This window comes from Petromyzon marinus, chromosome 8 (assembly GCF_048934315.1).
Source record: "Petromyzon marinus isolate PM22_M1 ecotype Great Lakes invasive population chromosome 8, UKy_Petmar_22M1.pri1.0, whole genome shotgun sequence".
Classification (NCBI taxonomy): Eukaryota; Metazoa; Chordata; class Hyperoartia; order Petromyzontiformes; family Petromyzontidae; genus Petromyzon; species Petromyzon marinus.
The window spans coordinates 6116190-6138412 of NC_133674.1; the positions used below are offsets into that span (position 1 = coordinate 6116190).

Sequence of the window (22223 nt, forward strand, 5' to 3'; positions counted from 1 at the left end):
GTTGGCAAACAGACATCGTAACGATGCCGTCGATGGCTGTTTACTCCGTGATGGCTGTTCTAGTCGGTGGCTCCAATGCTTAGGGGCGCTCTTTCCCACTCCTAAGTGACGTGAACTTTACAAATAAGGAGCGGAGTAGCAAGGCAACACTAGTCAATCCATGGAGCAAACTGACTTCTCAAATAAATTTTACACAAAAAAAATATACATATAACTGTGGCAAGAAGTGTATACATTATGGCCTATTAAGCATTAGCAACCGTTTTTACAATGTTATTATTCCCATTAAAATTGCTCAGCGATCTGAGCAAACTGATTAAAATGGCCTGTCAATTTCAGGCAAGGCTGATAGTGCCCGCAATGCAACCGCTGGGCCCATCTGGAGCCAAGTCGACTGAGAGGAGAGCCGTGCGAGTTCCGGGATTTCAAACGGCTCCCGTACCAAGAGACGCTGAGAGGCAGCAGACAGCTGTACATTACATGAACGAATTCTCTGTGTGGGGAAAGAGCGCTGATTTTGGATATTTAAAAAAAAATTCACATCCGGAGTACAAAAGTTTTCCGCAATTAATAGATTACGTCTGGTGGCAATGTTAATAAAAAAAAACAGGGAGTCAGTTTTAGTGTTCTCATTTTACAACCAATATTTATGTTTCTCGGACAAGCCAAAACACACAACAAAGTCTATCTGCAGTCAATAACCTGTTTGGAGACAATTATGAGGATAGTAACTCATCTTAAAATGGACACTTTTTATCCGGATATGCTCCGACGTTTTGCCTACTTCATTTAAATTCAGAGCACACGCAATGCAAGTGCCGCACTGTGCGTGGTTGAATTCACTGCGAAATTTGATTCAGCGGCGTGGAGAGACTTTGGCTGGTGGGCACTGTGGGGCGGTCCTCGGGAGAAGGCGGCTTCAGACCCCCACGCCTCTCCTCCGACAAACTCGAGTCGCATCGTTGCCACTACCGTCACCACGAAGACACGAACAGAGCACGCGGTTTATCCACAAACGCCACCTTTTGACACACAGCAAGATTTAATGATTTTGTTGTTGTTGTTGTCGTTAGCTATCTCGGTCCGGTCGAGCAGAACTGAAGGTGTAGGGCGCTGGAATTATATTGCCAACGCCACCGCTGGTGGAATGTACTCCCCCTACAGGGAGCCCTGGAGAGTATTTTAGTCTACACTGCCACACTGACCAGATGTTTTGGCAGAGGAAGGAGTACCCACACTCTGCCCCACCACACGTGACGTGCCCATCGACGAACGGTGGCGTTGCCCAATTATACAGCTGGGTGAGCAGAGCGAGGGGGCGATTTAGATACTTGCCCCATTATCCATAATAGAGGTTTGTTGGGGGGGGGGGGTTAGATCACGTAAATATATAAATGTGTCGTTATACCCGCCATCACCCGACAGACAATTAGTAAGCTTTGTCACGTAAACAGAACGTACCAATTCGTCACTAGTACAGCACACCGGTGCGTTGGAGAGCAAATCCACATTTACAAACTGATGATGCTAGTTGTAATTATTGGCAAAACGTCGTACTTGATTTGTAAATGTGTGTTTACTTTGAAACACACCGGTGTGTTGTGCTAGTAACGAATTGGCATTTATTTTTACGTGATAAACCTTACTAGTTGGTTGTGTCGGGTGCTGGTTTAACGAGATATTTATATTTCTGCGATCTAACCCAAAAAAACCTATTAAGGATAATATTGATCGCGAAAGCCTTAGTTTTGCCCCATTATGTTAGCTGCAACACAAAGAGATGGAATTTAACTTTGCCTGCCTTTTGATCGCAGGCCCAGTGCGCGAACCATTACAACCACTTCAGATATTGTTGCATTGTTATTGATAATAACATTAATCCGAACTGTTAAATCATTACAAATGTTAGTTTTCACTTGGCGCAGTTCTACAAAATGTTAAAGCATTTTATCTATACGTATTCAAGTCACATATCATCTATAGTTAATGTAGCCGCTGGGGAGGGGGAAAAAAACATAAATACCAAAGCAATACATCCAATACATCTTACAAATGGCTCATTTTGCAAAAGCTGTGACCTATGATCCAAATAACATCAGAAAAAACCTTTTACAAATCGCATCAATTGCCAAGTGGGTAAAATAGCCTGAAGGAATTTGGTGTGAGACACTCTTAAAAACCTCTAAGGGAGCGGCCCTGATCTTGAGGCTTTATTTTTTATCTGAGACTCGGATATCCTGCCAATGCAATGATAGTCGGCTGGCATGGCTCTGATGACACTAACTCCAAATGCCAGCTGCCACGTATGAGTGATAGAATGAAAACTAAATTATCCACTTCAAATAGAGGTGCCAGTGCTTATTGCATAAATATCAGGTGTCTCCAGAGAAGATCGTTCTTCTATGCAATGATTATATTTGTAGGCAACCATAAACCACAAACATTTAGCAATTTGGGTTTTATTAAAAACCCAAGGCCAATTATTTTTTCTCTTAAGCTAATGATCCGAATAATATATAAGTTACTATATATACCATTTTACATTTAATATATAACATGCATATGCCAGAAGATTGCATGTGGAGAAAGTTATAGCTGCATAATAAACAGTGACATATATGATTCATTATAATTTAATTGCACTGCAAGTGTAAATTTGCTTCACAGTATTTTATGCTCCACAGTGGCCAAGCCATTTGATTATCTTATTGAGAAAAATCAGACCCACTGGCCCTCAGAGAACATGTCACTGCATAACGAGTTATCTGTACGAGATTTCAGCATTTCAAGCATGCCTTATTAGCCCCTATTCGTCCTGTTGGTCTTCTGTATAGTGTTACTCTCATCATTAAACATTCATTAACAACAGGTAGATCAATTTCATCATAAATTATTCTATCTTATACATTAATCGAAACAAAACTATTCATTTTAACATGTAGGCTTTCGCGACCAATATTTTCCACAAAGGTTTTTGGGTTAGATCGCGTTATTTATAAATGTGTCGCAACCCTCCACCACTCGACACGGCCAATCGGTAAAACACTGTGTCACGTGGACAAAATTGCCCGACGATGCTGGATGTAATTACTAGCGAAACGTCGTACTAAAAAATTGTAAATGTTGTGGATTCACTCTTCAACACAACGGTGGGCTAAAGTAGTGAACTATTTGTCTTTTGTCAACGTGACACTTTCTTTACTGATTGGTCTGTCGGGTGATGGAGGGTTGCGACACATTTATAAATAACGCGATCTAACCCAAACACCTTTATTATGAAAAATATTCATGCCTCATTGACAAGCAACTCAAAACCGACGCGTTTATATTTAAGCAATCTAGCCCAAAGACACCACTATTATAGATAAAAAAATAACTGCTAAGCTATTGAACAAGGAATAATGATGAATCGTATTCTATAGCTAGGTAGATTATGCAAAATACGTTTACACAGCTAGGATGATGAGTAAACGAATATACTAAAACAATTAGACTTTTTTCATGAAACATTGGTAAAAACATCATTTTCCTGAGGCCCAATGGTGTTAAGGGTCGTCAGTCTCCAACCCGCATTAACTTTATCTCCCTGGCCTTTTGCTTTATGTTCTATGAGGAATGACCATTGCCAGAAATATCACGGATTAAATATGTATATTAATTGTGCTGGTCAACCGCTGCCAGGTGGGAAACCCCTCGAAGCCACGCCCAGCGTGAAACAGCTGATGATGCCAAGTGCATTACCAAGCCCCACCCATCACCTCCTGTCCAGTGGCACACGTGGAAACCGAAGGTGAGACGTTATTTTCCCAACTATGTTTCCGTTTATTTATAATTAGTCGAATAATTAAACCAATAATCGTTAGAGTCATTGGTTGCTTAGATAAATCGTACAGCCCAGCTCTCGTCAATTACAGTATACACAGCCTCTCGAAGAGACGCATTGTGACTGGTGATTGCATGAGATTGCATACTATTTCTGGTTTGTATACACTTCAGAGCTACAATAAAAATTCACGTGATTACCCATAGGTGTGTTCTCAAGCAGAACTGTGAATGGTGAATTATTTCAGTAAATATCTCGTAGACATATACTGTATCCATTGACTTAAATGCTACATTGATATATTTTTGTTACATGCAAGCATTGATAAACCACTAGCCATAAACTGTTGTCAGACTTTTAATTAGTCATGGTATTTTAACATGAGCAGTACTCGCACAGTGGATGGCATATTTTTGCTGTGAACCCAAAAACCTGAGTTTGATTCTCAGCTACAGCTTACATCAGTGGCGAGTGATATCTGAACCGCTATAAGGCACCGGGCCCCTCCCTGACCGACATGGCGAAGTATGGTCAAACGACCTCCATGATTGACATTGGTATTGGGAAACCTTCATCCAGCAGTGGATTGACAAGGGGGTGAAAATTATCATTAATCTTAAAAGTTGAATGCACTCACTACTGAGAAACACCTCTCCCAATTTTAAACGTATTTTTTACTTAGTAGATGACTCTATTTCCTATTTGACTTTACGTAAACACGCAAATCAAACCATGCGCATTCACGGAAAGGTAACAAGTGTTTGCTTCTATTCAGAAAGAAATATGTTAAACTGAGAATAATGCACGTGGGAAGGCGTATTTTTCCCGACATACTGTGCCAAATATTTTAAACGGTTGTGCAATATTTCCATTCCAACAAATATTTATTATCGTAGCCAACTTGAGGTCAACACATATTTTCGATTACGTTTGAGATTGCATAACGTCAATCCCGCGCGTATACTTGGGAGCCTCCGAGATATTAAACGGGCAAGGTTTTCCCAGGTGAGCTCTGGGAGCTTTCTTGAAAAATTGAGGCCAACCGAGGTTATCATTTCACAGCACAAACAAAATGGGGATGGGGGGTGGGAATCTTGCAAAGCTATGTCTGTGTCATCTTTGATACAGGAGTGCCTCATGAATACAAAAAGTAAGCTACGTCCAGAGCCAAGTTTCTCCCCGCTCCCCACCCCATTCCCACGTTAAACGCAGCCCAGCACACAGCACCGCAGGGAGTGTCCCACGCTCTGAATGGCATCACGCGCATTCACAGGATCAACGTGTTCCGAAACGCCGTGCTTGAACGCATATGCTCCACTTTACAATTGCTGCGTACGCCCCGTTGACGGAGAGTTGGAGGGGGCAGCATCGGGGCAGTGGTAACGCTGGTGACGCCTTTCTGTGCGGAGTTTGTATGTTCGTTATCCCCCTGTTCAACATGCGTTTTCTCCAACTTCTCCGCATTCTTCCACCCATGACTATGGGTGTACATGTGTTAAACTTATTTTGCACCGGACGCAGCCAAACGTGCTACTCAGAGGTGCGGGGGAAGGACAACAACTCGAAAAGGCATGCAACGTAACTGGTGTCCACCAATGGTACAAAATATTCAATTGGGAATCACACAGCAGCAACGTAGCCCCCTACTGCAAACACTTGACAGGACCCTCTAGGAAATAGTCTTGAACTTCAGTGAGGCTTTCCGGAATAAACAATCATAGTAATAACAATATAACTAAAATCATTATGTAAGCCCTATGTGCTCTGTATATACTGCATTTTCCACATATGGATAATAATTGTATACATAAATCCCATAATTTATCCCGGAAAGCCTCACTGTAAATACTCAGGAGGATCCTGCTAAGTTTTCACAGAATGGGGTGAGTGTTGCTGTGCGTAATTCCAATTCAGTACATTTTTGGTACATTTTCAGCATTTGTATATTTGGCCCAAACCGTTAACGTTGTGTGTGTGTTGTTGTTGTTGTTGTTTTCCTATCCATAATGCTCATGAAACAAATACAATTGTTTAGGAAACAACAACAAAAATGGAAATATAATTTCTGTTTGGAAAATTTTACATGCTATATATTTTTTTACATATTACCATCATTTATTGGTTGGAAATCATTTTAGATCCACATGACTGATTTTGCACGACTTCAAAAGCGATTGTTTTAACACAAATTCATACTCTCAATTGCCTTAAAATGGCAGCATTATAGACTTCTAAGTCAGGACATTTGTATGCGCCAATGGTACTGAATAAAGATGCTAAAGTTGTCGACGGGCAGTTTTTTTTTGTATTACTCGGTACTATAAAATTTGTGGCCACATTAACTGCCAGTTTAATGCAAGGCTATTTTGCAAATTGTCCCTTTGGTAAAACTATGAACATTAAAAATTAACATGTTTCAAGTTACATCATAACGAAAAGTTATGGGTAGTTGGGTGCGGGGGGCGCACAGGCACATCATAAAGCTGTAAAGAAGTAAATAAAAACAACATTTCTAATAGTAATGCCGTGTGGTGTGGCGGGCTGGATGAGAGCGAGAGAGAGAGAAATGGAGACGCAGCGGCTGTGGTGGCAGACGGACGCGGGAATGGTTTTGTCTGTGTCCTGCCTGGGCCTGACTTCACTCATGACAGTTTAATAAAAGTAGATTACAGGCAAACCAAGTCACGTCAAAGAGAAAAAGGGCATGAAAAAAGAATCCACGAGGCGCACGGCACGTCATGCATACCAATTTGCCTGCCCGCGGAGATCTATTGTAAGGGCAACTTTCCTCCTAATGCACACTGCCTTGCCACCCTTTCGTGGTCTCGTGAAAACACAGAGAATGGAATCTGCGCTTGTTCGGTTTTGACTGGAAGAGAAGCCATTTGTTTCCTCTTAAGTCGCTTGATGCCTTTAACTCCCGAGATACCAGAAGCCCTTGAATATATATTTTTTTACCGGTAAGTTACAATGCCTGAGGATTATTTGTCATTAAAAAAAAGAACCGATATATAGTAATAGATAATACAAATTCCGTGAAAAAAAAATCCGACCCCTAAAATTAAAGAAAATTGTGTCTGCGAAATGTAATTCTGCTAGCTATAAGGATGAATATTTTGTGCATTTGTACTATTTCACAAAATTAGCGCATTATTATCGTGAGGAGCTTTATTTTTGTTTTATTTTCTATAATGCTCAAGCTCAGGAGATGCTAGCTGCTGGGATTTCTCCATGGGGACTCTCCACATTGTTTGGGGGGGGGGGGGAGAAGCACAACTTCTGTTTACAATGGTAAACACACCACCCGTAATTTACAGCAGAGGCACGGCGATTGTCCTGCCAATGGTGCCGTGAATCTTTGAGGGCAGAGGATTTGGTATGCAGGGCAAGACTTCTGCCAAGGGGGCGTGGTGGTGGGGGGGGGGCGGAGATGGTGGCGGGCCGGGGGGGGACAGTGACCCCTGCTCTTGCCTGACTAAAACTACGACTGTTTTTTTTTTGCTCTCATAGAAATACAAATGTGTCCACTGGGCTATGAAATTCAAATATGAATGTTCTTGACAGAGATGGCTGGGCAAATGCCTCAAAAACAAAACGAAGTGTGCAATTTTGTGGCACTTTGAGAGTGAGATGGCAAGCGATGGACATGGGCATTGCGTGACACTTCCACTGAGATGTTTTGTGGAATGTAGAAACGATTACTGGCTGCTAGAAAAGCACAGTGCACCGCGACGTGGTCGGCAAGAGTAAAGAGTGTGAGATGGGAAGCGCGTTTGTAAGTGAACAAACCGAGACTTAGATATGTAATAACCAAACCAAATACTGACAGAACTGTAATCGAGCTGCTGAATAGGCCCCAAATCCTTTACATAGATAAATGTATGAGTGTGGGGGAAGAGGTGACACGGTGGATTTCCCACTGCGCTACAAAACTAGCAGCCTAGTTTTGCACCTCCGATTAGCACGTTTGGCTACGTACGGTGCTAATGAAGTTCAACGTACAAATAACCAGAGGTCAATTCCCAGCCATGGCTCTCTGAAATGGTGTTCTCCCGTATCTCCTTCACCAACCTGCAGTGGCCAGTGTGGTGAAGTATGGGCAAAGCAACCGTCTTGACAACATGTTATGGGGAGCTCTTCATACAGCAGTGATTAGACAGGATTTTAGTTATTTCATATTTTATCTGTATAGTGTATGAAGGAGGCCTCTCTATGCCATGTTTTCCATGGTTTTTTTAAATGCCAAACTTAACCATCGCTTCCCCCATCCTTCTAACCACCCCTTCCACCATCATCTTATTTTAGTTTGTTGTCCTTTCCCCCCGCCCGCACCTCCAATGAGCACTGTTGGCTATGTAAGGTGGGAAAGAAGTTCAACATACACACAGGTTGTCAATGGTGGCTTCGTGAAAGGGGGCCCAGTTCAGATACCACTCTGTGTTGATGTTTCCCATCAAAGGGGGGGGGGGGGGAATAGTTGCCCACCAGCCCCCTACAAAAAATATATTGTTTCTCTGAATGATCTGTTTTGTACCTCGCCGATGTGTCTGGCCGTTCACTGTGGTCAGGAATCCAACTCAGGTTTGCAGGTTCATAGTGGAAAACACGAACCACTGTGCTATCAGTATACGGTAGAAATGTCAATGATGTATTCATGTACTGTGTGCATGTGCAAATCCAGCAGTTTTATAAACAACACGGAGGCTTTCGCGACCAATATTTCCCAGAATAAAGGTTATTTTGGGTTCGATCGCGTAAATATAAGTGTGTCGTTAAACCCGCCACCACCTGGAACGTCGTACTCGAATTGTAAATGTTGTGGGTTTACTCTCCAACACACCGGTGTGCTGAACTAGTAGCGAATTGTAATGTTCCGTTTACGTGACAAACCTTAATAGTTGGCTTTGTTGGGTGGTGGCGGGTTTAACGACACATTTATATTTATGCGATCTACCGCAAAAAAAACCTCTATTATGGAGTTTTATATTTACATATATAACTACGTAAGAAATATTACATTTTGTAACAATAACGTGCACACATACGAACGGGGAATAAATTGTTTTGCACATTTATTTTCATTGCTATCAGTGGTTTTATTATGGGAATGAACATTCTGCCGAGTGCCACTATCAAGATCTGAAATTTCGTCCGTGGTATCCATATCGGGGAAGTGCATTTTGCGTTTGTCTGCCACGGTAAAAGAAAGTAACATTAAATCAATGCTTCCGAAAAAAAAGAAGCCGTCTCCCACCTCCCCACCAACCATAACTAGGCGCAACATTGTAACTGATTCAATATATTGACTTAATCCGAGCAGCATTGTCACACCAGGGTTAATGGATGTGTACAAGTGCCTTCGCCGCAAATGCACTTCCGAAAATCGCCTGCGACCACCAGTGTGCTCATCCCGTTGTGTCCGCGCCAGACCAGATTGCTCCGACCAACACCACCACGGCAGGAGAAAGATGTCCGACCACTTGTGATCGTACCTACCGCCTTTGGGTACGCAAATGCCTTCATATAACATCCACGCAGGGAGAATCTTCAATGTAATTTCCTTAAATGTACGTACTTATTTTACACGAAATATTGAAACGATTTGTTTTGTCTCTGCGCTTCTGTCATGGGGAAAAAAAATTGCAAAAGTTGCACGAAAAATATCGCTGAGGAAAGTTTAGTAGCGCTGATGTTGCAAAAGTGTCCGGAATCAATTAATTTGTTGATGAAAACGAATTCCTGCCGTGCTGCGGAGACCTCTTCCTCAATGTCAATTTGCACAAACAATAGTCAGGCAGAGAGAGCTGAAAGGTTTCGTCTCTTGCTTGCTTATATCAAAACAAATGTTCCCGGAAAGTATTTCTTGTTTGAATTAGATACATCCAATTGGAATACATGAAAACTATGGGGCTTTTTTTTCATTTCGAGATAAAAGAAAGCACTTTGCCAGAATTTCTAAACGAATAAATAAGTACACTCAAGTAAGTATTGTCTCCACTATCCATGATAATTTTTCATGATGTATTTTTTTTGTAATTTAACCCTTTTGCTGCAAACAAATTAAGGATACAATATGAACTCAAAAAAATATATGTTACTGTTACCTGCATTGTTTGTGCATAGAATATTGAGCATATGGCATGACACAGTATATGCCTGATCTCATCAGGTCAGAGGTCAAGATTTCACAGTTGTTTTAGATTTCAAAGGATGATAATTGTATTGTTTTATATTTTTATTATTTTATTGTTTCCCTTCTACGTGACTTTACCGAAAGAACCAAAAAAATATATTCCCTCACCTGTTTACAAGGTCGCCCCCTCTCTCTCTCTATCATTCTCTCTATCACACATAGTCACTTTAAGATGTTTTTCTTGTTCGTCTTTTTGTTTTTTTTTGTTTGTTGTGGTTGCACCCGATTCAAGAGCCGAATGGCTCACAGGACTATACCAAAATAAATAAACTGAAACCTGAAACCTGATTGTGTTATGTCAGTACAAGTGGCCTGTATGCATACAACCTTTATTGTACGGCAATTATTTGACGTTGGAACTGGAGAACCTACAGGCAGACACAAGGCATATATACTTATCAGAGGGTGCTTTCTTACCCAACCATCGTCGCATCTTAGTAAAAAACAAATAGTAGTAAAGACTATATTCATTAAACAAACAAAAATTGACAGGACAATTAATTAAATAGGAATGTCTATAGCCTATTAATACAATTACAAAAATGAATGCGTTGTATAATGTAAAATGTATTGACCCGCTCATAATTGACTAATTAACCGTGCAATATTGATGCGATTGTGAAATCATGTTTAAATCTACTACCCTACAAAAAATACACGGGGAACATTTCAACAGCAGCAAGAATATGCTTTGATTGTGCCACGATTATAGAGCGTGATGCATGATCATTGATCAAGAAACGCATTCGACTCTTGTTCCACAGTTCGTTTCGGATTCAGATACATGCACTTATTTTACGTACGTTTGCTTTTGATTCATGTGATGCCATTTTTAGAGAGTCTCTGCAGCCCATCTATTGTCACACCTAATTGGCAGACGATACAACAATGTCTCACAAAAAAGGACATATTAACACCGTTGTTATAAACCTTTACTTCAGCCTTGCACTCCTTTGGCTGTCAATCGTTAAATAATGTACAATGTTAATAAATACATATTACAAATAAATAGCATACCAATAAATACATATTGTAAATAAATGTAATGTTAATAAATATATGTTATAAATAAATATGTCAATAAATATATATCATAAATAAATATAATGTTAATAGCTACATAAAACACTGATTATTTTATTAAAAACATATTATTAAAAAATATTATGTTAATAAATACATGTTCTAAATAAACAACATGTCAATAAAATATAGATTATAAATAAATATGTAAATAAATACATACTATAAATGAATATCATGTTAATAAATTAATACATATTATCTATGAATATTATGTTAATAAATGTTATGGATACATAACATGTTAATAAATATAGATTATAAGTAAATATGTCAATAAATGAATACTATAAATATGTTAATAAATACATATAAATGCATATCGTTTTACTAAATACATATAAATAAATATAATGTCAATAGATACATAAATATGTTAATAAATACATAAATAGCATGTTAATAAATATGTAAATAAACATGTCAATAAACATAAATTAATATCATGTTCATAAATACATACAAATATGTCAATAAATATCTAAATAAATAACACGGTAATAAATATGTAAATAAATATCATGTTATCGAGTATATAAATAAATATCATGTTGGTGAATATATAAATAAATATCATGTCAATAAATACATACTATAAATATCATGTTAATAAATACATATGATTGATGAAACAAAGTAGTTGTACTTACGTGCCCGTGCTTAATTTGTCTATCGATTGTTTACTTTCTAAACAAATCTTGCCACGTCTACACCCCCAGAAAGTGCATCTCGCATCCCCAGGGGGTGCATGCACCCCAGGTTAAGAACCACTTCCTTGACACGTATCCCTGCGAAATTGCTGCGGCTCTAGCTTAAAAAGTTTGGCTTTGTTTTGGAAACAAAAACAACACCGTTACATCTTATAAACGTGAATGCAGACACCGTACGTTTTAAAAGATATGAACATTTTTTAAAGGCCTTGAGAATGAAGTATTAAACATATGCATAAACTTATGCGTATATAATTATCAAATGTATAAACATAAAAAAATTATCCCAATTTATTTAAAACTGTTTGCAAAAACTTAAGGGGCTTTTAAACAAGTGAGGCACAAGTTAAATCCGCTTATTTATATGTGATTCAACTGTCCACATAATTTTGATTTAAAGCTTTCGTGACTGCAGTAATTCATATTCTTAGCTCTATCGGTAAAGTCACGTTGAAGGGAATAAATTTATTTATAATTTTATTTATAAATTTATGCAAACCGACACACCTGATGACGACCGTTTGTGTTATGGTCGAAACGTCGTGATAATTTTTTATTGTTATATATATTTTATTATTTTATTGTTTCCCTTCAACGTGACTTTTACCGAAAGAGCTAAGAATATGTCCACATAATTGTTTGGCAAACATTTTATTACATTTGATTTTCTTTATTCATATATTTAAGTTACAAAGAGGGGCTGAAGCACAAACAAAAATAACATCAACATGACCCTGTATATTACGTTGTATGTTTTCAAATCTCCAAAGCCTAATATTAATAGATCAAAGACTCAGATGCACACGTGTCACGAACATGCTCTGGGCCAAGTGTGCTCACGTAAGATTGCCGCAAAATGTTCTCACATTAGTCTGCCCTGAAGGTATTGGGCATTCTCGCAAATATATGCCATTTGTAGTACACATGGCTTATCTGAAATGAAAAGCTGAACTTTACAATCTCAAAAACATTACTCAGCGTCGTCGTTAATTATTCAGAATGTGTAAAATGCAGAATATTAATCAGTGCATTTGTTTTTTTCCTTAAAGGAATTAGTTTTATGAACGTTCTGGTTTTTTTTAAATAAAGATAAAACATTCTTCTTGCTAAATGAAAATTACTTAAAAATAGGAATAGTGTAAGGCACGTTGAACATGAAATCAAAGTCTGTAATAAACAAAAGAACAGTGTACATTACTTTTAAGTCTGTATACATCGCATAATTGATTTCCGTTAACATGTGTGGTAAAATTGCCACACAGAGAAAGGGATGCAACTTCACCAGTATATGATCTCTTCACAATTTAAATCTCCACTGCCTACAACCTATTAGAATAAATGTGAAATCAATTTTCGCATTGATTCCACCACATGCTTTGTAATCCCAATATTATTTTTTCTGACGTACATAACAGCTCTCGATGTCGTAAATGGTAGTTATGGTTTAACTCGGTGACTGCTGAATGGCTTGCAAAGTGTATCCCGCTAACCTTAGATATTTGGTTAGTTGCTTTAGTTTTGACCTTTATGAAGTTTTACGTGTTGGATTTCACAAACAAATTCGTAATTTGGTGCTTTTGGATTAGATTGTGTAGGTATAATAATAGCATAAAAAAAAACTAGAACGCTCCATTATCTGACAGACAATCAAAGCAAATTGTCACTTGGGCAAATATGCCCATTGATTTGGTTTTTCAGCAAACTGGAATGATTAAAAGCAAGCACATTTTATTACCAAGTCAAATGTCACATTGGCCCACGTGACAACTTTATTTGATTGACTCTGTTGATTGGTGGAGAGTTACAGTGAAAAAAACCCCTCGAACTATCTACTAAAACTAGCTAACTTTTTTTTGCCAGCTAAGGCCCATTGAGAGATGACGGGTTGAGTCAACCCCCAACCTAGAATGTAACTCAAACCCTACTACGAGTACGATAATTTTTATTTTTCCAGATAAAGCCCACCGAGCTATGAGCTCTTTTTCAGAAGTGGCATGGCCACAAATTATAGCTCAGCGACGTGGCTTATCATGTGAAAATATATAGCAGCCCAAATACTCTAAACGCATGTTTATAAATGTGGAGGGAAAAACCAGAGCACCCGGAGAAAAATCCATTCGAACACAGGTAGAACATGCAAACCTCAAATATACATGTGCCAGGGTCGGGATCGAACCCACGGACTCCTGCATACCAGGTGAGGTAGTTAACATATCACCACCGACATACCTACATGACCGAGCCTATAATAAACAAGTTATGATTTAGGAAGTTTAAACGTCGTCTGGTGCAACTTGCAGCCAACAACCACCTGATTCCAATTCTTGGCGTGCTATACGAACCCACACTTGCCATAATGGTGAAGTATGGTCAACCCCATGACCAGCAAGGCATGGGAAGTGATCTCACACTGTGAGAGATCCATCATTGGGGAGAGTCCACTTTTACACTGACCTACACACCTGCATAATTCAAGTACAATTTGATATTCTACGTTAACTGGTTAGTACGATGAAATGTTAACTTTTTCACATTTTAATGATGATATTAGCATTTTCACGTTTGCTGAAAATCTTGAATGTGATTAAATGCTTTTGGATGCGTAACATTAACTGTTTCCTTGCACGTACAAATCAATATATATTTAAAATAGACTTTATACAATCCAATGCAATTTTTTAATCCGATTTTCATACCGATCAATTCGAATTGTGGCAATGTTAAAAGTCAATGTCCCAAAAACCGGAAGATCTGGATGAGTCAAGGATCGTGCAATTTCCGATTTTGACCGAATCAGATCACGCATCCAAAGTACATTCGCACGAGAATTCGCATACATGCTACACTACGCGACGCTTTACATGGACGGTCCATCCGTATACTTTGGACATTAAAAAAGTGTTTTAAGAAAAATTTCCAACATTTGAATGGGAAAACAACATGCGATTCTAAGATGTTTGTGTTTCTGGGTAGGATTTGGGAACAAAGATGTATACACCTCCATTACCAGATCTAAAGTTAATAGTTTCCCATTAAAGGAGCAACTAAGATAATACTCATACTAACCCCAGCGGCTTTATATATCGTGTTAGGTTTAAAATGGGATTTAAAGATTACAACATGCATTATGAATACCTGATAAAATACAAACATTACATAAATGATTGTTGATATTCCTACATTGTAAAACATGCAAATAAATTAAGAATTATTCAACGTCGCATTTATTCTATTTGATGTGATAGCAAGAAGAGTATTTGTATAATAGAGAACAACTGGCTGCACGATGCCAAAGTAGATTCAATCCTTTTGGCTCACGTCCCTTTCATTTCACTGTGACACGCAATTTGAAAGCGTAAGATTGTCGGATAATTCCTGACATTAAACAACTACCTCGAGGGCTTAAAATTAATGCATTTAAGTACAATTCCTAACCAATAAAGATTTACGTGTTTGTGCGACGGATGCGATCAATGATTACGGGGACCCTTTGGCCAGGAGGGAGAACGAGGCACAAAGCAACATTTAGCAGAACGCATCTCGTCGCAGCAACGGAGAGCGATTATTGTGGTGCCACTGCCCTCCCTGGTGCTGGTGCTGGCGCTTATGACGTAGCGTGTCACAGATTGGTGGAGGCAGAACATTTTAAGTCCCCCCTCTCAAATGTGCGGGCAATTTCATTTCCAATGCCTTCCACTTGTCACGTGCGCCACTGCAGGTGCTTCGCGGTGCCAATGTTTCTGGCTGCTTAAAATGTGTCTTCCTCTTCTGGGTGGCAAGGTTGCGTGCACGCATTGAATCACGCGCAAATGGCAAACGGCGCATTTTTACTCTATCCATTGCCGTGCGAATGCCCATAAAAACGCAATGCATCTGTCAAAAATGCAATGCCTTAAAAGCTTGAGTACATGGTACGCAAACATTTAATTAGGTTTTATCGACAAACGTGTTGAGGTTTAGTTTTTTTGTAATTTGTGTTTACGTGCCTCTGACAATTTTGTATCACCGAATAGCTAATTGCCGCAGGAAGGTTTTCCTGCACTGTGTAGGTCATCGATGTTGTTTGATCATACCTCACCATGCTTTTCAGTGTGGGTTGGTGAAGGGGGAAGCCAGGACGGATTGAGAAGTCACTCAATACTGACGTGAGCCATGGGCCAGGAATCGAACTCAGGTGGCCTCACGTGAGCAACTGCGCTGCCTTTCCTCCCGTGCTTGTGACGGTTATAACGAGTATGAAAACGTTCATTGAAACAATATTACGTGTTTAATATTGTTGAGACAGTGTATGAAACATTTAACATATTTAAAATAATTACATTCTGCACATCTCCATATATGTAAAAAGCAAAGTTGCGAATATGTGTGTCCAAAATGTTTAGTGTACTTCCCGAAATGCAATAAAACTTGATATTTGCCATGTGGGTACTTTCCAGACTGTACACCATCCAAAAATTATAAAAATACACTTTTGTATATTTTTTTTGGGGGGGGGGGGACCTCAATAATGCATTTTTATTTTTGCACGGCAAGTGAGCTGTGACGTTGAATCTGTCACGTGACCCGCGCATGTGGAAGCGTAACGCATTGTAGTGTAGTGGTTAGCGCGCTGCCTGTGTGTGTCTGTGTGTGTGTCTGTCTGTGTCTGTCTGTGTGTGGGTCTGTGTGTGTGTGTCTGTCTGTGTCTGTGTGTGTCTGTGTGTGGAAGCGTAACGCATTGTAGTGTAGCGGTTAGCGCGCCGCGCTACGAACCCGGCGACCCGAGTTCGATTCCCGCTCACGGCCACCACCGGTGACGATTATTTGAACCGGTCCTGGGCCTCCCCTAGGTCGACTCAGCCTCAAACGAGTAACTGGTGTGGTGTGTGAACATCGCCACTGGGGAGACAAAGGCGGCCGCCCGTGGTGAATCCAAGTCCCGGGCGAAGCCGGGTAGTACAGCTAGTTTGCTCATAAAAATACGAACTAAAACAAGAGAAAGGTAGAGGGAAATATATTGGGTCAAGTTGTCATCTCATTGACCGGTCCTTTCCGTGGAACCTTTGTTTGTGAAAAACGCCACCGACGACTCCATCACTGACGTGGAGAATCACCAAATTACGTGTTTCGGCTATTTCCTCGAAGAACGGGAATCTGGCCCATGGTGTAAACAAGAGTATCGATGTGACCGTGAGTTGAAATCAATTCCCCCCCCCCCCCCCGCCTTCTGGTGAGGAGGTAACGATGACGGCTTTAACGTCTGCACTCTGTGCGGCGTGCGCCGTGTGCGACGCTGCGGATGAATGCAGTTGTCATGGCCAACGTCAAGGGAAAACGTGAGATACTACTCCATTCCACTTCTGAAGAAGGTCCCAGCCCGTGGGGCTGAAACGTCAAACAACAAGTGGCACAAACTGGAAAAAAACACTTCAGAGAGTGAAGTATATTCATAATCTTAGTTTTTTCGGTAAAGTCACGTTGAAGGGAAACAACAAAATAATATATATATAAAACAATAAAAAAATTCTCACGACGTTTCGACTGCAACACAAGCAATCATCATCAGGTGTGAAAACCACAAGAAAATTTGAAAAAAGTGGCGGTTATTTTTTTAACGTTAGCACCACGGAGAGCGATTTGACAGTTTGTTCAGATGGACGAGTCCATCTATGTTCGGAAAAGAGGAGGGGGGAGACAATCCTGACGTCGCTGGTTTGATCTTCCGGCCTGACAATTGAGGCGAGTTTATAAAATCGGGCCCCCTCACTCTGTCCACATGTCACTGTAAGCGCCCTGGTATTGCGGTCGTGCGTATTTTGTAATTCGTGAAGTGGCATGGTTCGTAATTCAGGGCTTCATTTCAGACAGAGCTGTCTGGAGATAAACTCTGGCATTTTTTTTTTCCCTGGGGTAGAGGGGCGGGGATCCTAGGTTTTTGGGAGGTTCCCAGGCAATATAATAAGAATTTCAAGTTGTAACAACACTCACAGTTTTCGCTCGCTCTCGTAGAGGGAGAGAACGACTCGGAGGTGCGAGGAGGAACCACAGACAAGCCGGAAAGCAGTCACGCGGTGAGCCGGCAGCAAAAAATGCCCAATCTCTGCAGTCCTCATTATATGAAGGTGTTATCGGCAAATCCAATGAGGGTTTACATGTGGGAGGAAACTGGAGCACCCGGGGAAAAATCCACGCGTGCGAGAGGGAAGCACTCTATCCCCGTACAGCTAAAGGAGGTGAAGTCCACATTTTTGCTGTACTGCATTCACCTGGCGAGCCAGGGTATGGCGGCTCGACACCCACGGGAGGGGAGTTCCACAACATCGCTGTGCGATCCACTAACCCCCGCTGCCCCCACAGTGCCGGATTACGGGCGTGCGTAACCACCGCCGCCTCACTCTGCCGTGAGAAATGAAGGCTTGCTCTTTTGTTTTACTCAATTCCGGCTGCAGTTGGCAGTCTGGTTATTCAGGAGAGCCTTCCTTGAAGGTGAGTGAATGTTTTCCGTACCTTTGAAATAATCGCGCGACTCTGATGCAGACCCTTGCCACGAACGTGACAGCCGAGGCAGGCGTCTGACTTAAAATTGAATCACGTGAACACACAACGAAAGATTGCGCAACGATGTGGCAGCACACGAGCTTGGGTATAGCAAACCTCTTCATTCCTAAAATTGTGGAATATTCTTTTGGACAGTTTACTCAGAATCAATACGGGACTGTTGAACAGCCAAACGCCATGGGGTTGTTCAAATAAAGAAACCGATACTTTTAAATACTATAGCCGGCTGTTATAATATCATTATTCCCCGTTAACAACTCGTTGGGACGTCATAACGTTGAGAAAAGACACATCTTTCGTTCAGATTTTATTAATCCCACTCTTCCACAATAAACGCAGGTACAGCAGCAATGGGTTTATATATTTAGATTCGAACGATCCTCATCATACTCACTGTATGGTAACTTAGCTTTAAGACACTTGTAAAATGAGGTCCATTTTATAAATAGCTTAACATTATCCCTTTACTGATGGCTTTTAAATTGGAAATACTGCATACCACGCGGTGATTTATTATTTATTAAAACATCTAGCATAGCATACTTTTTAAGTTTCAGATCAGTATCGTGTTAAAACTATCAAAGTAAACATTTAAACCACAAAGTATAAAGTAGTCACTTCTTTTGAACATCAACTAGTGAATCTGTACTGGTCTTGGATCATTTTGAATTAAATTGTTTCCTGGAATATAAGTACACAAGTGTTTAAGTACACAAGTTTGTCGAGAGACACAGAACCCCAATAAACGAGGATCATCAGAATTTAATATTAAAATGTAGTATTTTAAAAGTGCAAAATCTACCAGACTAGATGTTCTAAAGGCGCAAATAAATAAATAAACTAAAACACATTCAGATACCAGTCCCAGCCATGTGTTGCCATAAGTATGATACGCAGTGACGTTTCTTATTCACAAATGCAGCGCTTGTGAATGAATTAGTTGTTTTCAATCGATACATCAAAGTCAGTAACAAGTATGTACATTAACAATCAAAACACGAATATAAATACATATTTCACGATATGATTAACTCTGCTGTGCGGTGATTGCTGCAAAGACGGGGTAAAACGGAGCTTTTGAAAAATGAACTGCACACGCAAGAAAAATATAAATGAAAGGCACCCTAAACATAGTTGACATTCTCTGCCTTTCAATTACTGTGACCCGCCACTGCCTCTTCCTCTAAAACAACTGCCATACAGCAGCAGCAGCATCATATACGTAGAACAACACAGGTGAATATAAAGACGGAGAACAGCACTGCGACTCGTTTACATTTGATGTACAAATATAGTCCAAAATATAACGAATGTTGACATGAGGAAACAACAAAAACGTGGCTTACATTTTGCCACGACTGCGCCTTCCTTTATGAGGACATACGTCTCAGTGACTATCCCCATTAGGAGACGACCCGAACCTCAGTGGCTTTTGACAGACACGGGGGCTTGGAGGACTGCATTACTCAACGTAGCCCGATGCCAATCGCGTGCACCGTTATGCTCCGCTGTGTTGCATTCGCACTTGACGTCGTAATTGGAATTTGGCCGCAGGAATCCGGAGAGTTCTAGAATAGTTAATGCGGTGTGCCAGACGCAAACGCGGGAGCACCGTGTGAGGCCGAGCCCTCCTTAAATCGGCGAATCCCAACTCGCACAGATTTGATGACGTGGCCAAAAACACTGGATCAGCAACGGCTCCACATGGAAATGGCTTGTGTGGAAAATGCTGAGATGTTGAGGCATTATTTATAGTTGGTGATAATTGCGTACGAGAATTAATTCAGACTGTCGAGAAAAGCAAGTCGATTTGGGCAGGCGCACGTCAAGCTCGAAAGGAAAACGAGTCAAGAATAATGTCCAACAGGGAGAAGCAGCAATGAAAGCAGCTCATTTGCCGGCGCTAGGTGTCCCGTGACCTCTTTCTAGCGAGCCTTCGACAATTCAAGTGGCCTCAAAGTGCACCTTGCCTGGCACAAGCGCCGTGGTGATCCCACCACCACAGTGGCGAATGGCGGTTGTTGTAACTACATCGTAGGATTGCGAAAAATATGGCGGCCCCTTGGGGAGGCCTCCATCCAGCAGTGGATTGAGCATGAACGGTGATGATTATGGCCATCAGCCGGCAGTCAAACAACGACGTTTGAGAAATGCTCAGTTATGAAGAGACAGGATTTTACTCTGATGGACTACTTACGGCAGTGGCTACTGCCCCATTCCGAATGGCATGCATCCATTTTCTCAGAGCCGTACCACTCAGAAATGAATGGTTGGTTATTTTAGCCAGTAATGCAGAAAAGAAAAAAAACACTGGCACCAAATTTATGGTGTTGTGAAAGCCCGAGAAGACATTTGTGAGAATAATCAATACAAGTGTTGCTTATATATTGGTCGAAGGTGCCTTGTATGACCACTATTGACATGAAATATAAATGTTGTTGCTTGCAATGCAAGACTGTGTGGCTGGTTAAAATTATCAGCATGACTGCAAACCTACCCGTATTGGTATATAAGTGTTAAACATTGAAACTAGGTATTTTGTATTAGTTTTTATCAATGTTTTATGTTTCTGTGCTACATTTGTATTTCTCATGGAAAAACAACTAAGTTAAAAAAAGATAAATATATTGAAATAAACATATCGTTTCAATTAAAATTCAGCCCATTGAATGGACCTATATAGCTTATTCTGCTGCTCAATGCGAAATTGTATTAACAGTAAATCAAATTACGTAAGCACGCAAATGGTTGGTTAAACACCACATGTCCTAAACATCGCGTCACACGTCGTAAACATTTATTCGGACGCTTTATTTTTATTTTACGTCCAACACCAAGGTACCTAAAACTGCCACGGAGAACAGCATAAAACCCCACCGCTGCACTTGTTAATACTTGAGCAGCACTTTCATTCGGCATCATTAAACTTTACTTGGTCCCTTGAATATGCACAATTTAATATCGAGAGCTTTTGCCATCGCAGCAAATGGGCGGCACAAAATACCGTCGCCATTCGAGCACGCCGCGTGACACGATGGCACCACAGCAAGACAGAGCCACAACCCACCGTGTGCATTGGTCACTGTTAAGGTGCAGCGCCTGAAATTGTCTCGCTCGTGGCCACTGTTGGCAGAATGGCCTCAACTCGAGGGAGGCTCGAGAGAGAACCCCATACAGAGGGTATAGGGTGTACACTCTCACGTGCTCACAAATGCCGGCCAGACGTTTTGTAAGAGGTTGGTGTACCCACACTTGAGCCCACGCTCGCGACCTGTCGAGCGGCTAACTGTGACGTTACACACGGAAACTGCTGGGTGGACAGTGAGGGGGGCGGATTTAATAAACTTGTCTCCACTGTCATGCCGGGATATCAAACCAGCGACGTCAGGAGTGCAAGTCCAATTGTTATGACCAATACACATTGACAATATCCCTACTTGTCATTTTACGTTAGTAGTATGGGAGGGGTAATTATGCAAGGCTTCTTAAATATAAACTCTGCAACTAAAACTGACGAGTGTGACAATGATAGGATGATCATGCCTTACTGCAATAGCATGCAGCACAGTACGTACACATGCGATGACAACAATCATCTCTGCACGTACGAGAGTAGTTGTGAACCTTTGCAGTGTGGGCGTCACGGTGGCAGAATGGTATCTACCTCGCCTGATATACAGGAGGTCGTAGCTTCAATTTCGACCCTAACGCCTGCTGTATATTTGAAGTTTGCATGTCTCTCTCTCCCCATGGTCGCGTATATTTTTCTACGGGGACTCCCGGTCTTTCCCTTCACATTTAGAAACATGCATTTAGAGTGTTTGGCTGCTATACATGTCCACATGATAAGCTACTTCGTTGAATTATCATTTGTGGC

The 22223-nt window shown here is 40.7% G+C and overlaps 1 protein-coding gene across 8 annotated transcripts in view; it reads right to left on the bottom strand.

Moving 5' to 3' along the window:
* Positions 1–22223, bottom strand: part of LOC116940164 (glutamate receptor ionotropic, delta-2-like) — a 219091-nt gene that overhangs the window by 185650 nt on the left and 11218 nt on the right. The window lies entirely within an intron of this gene.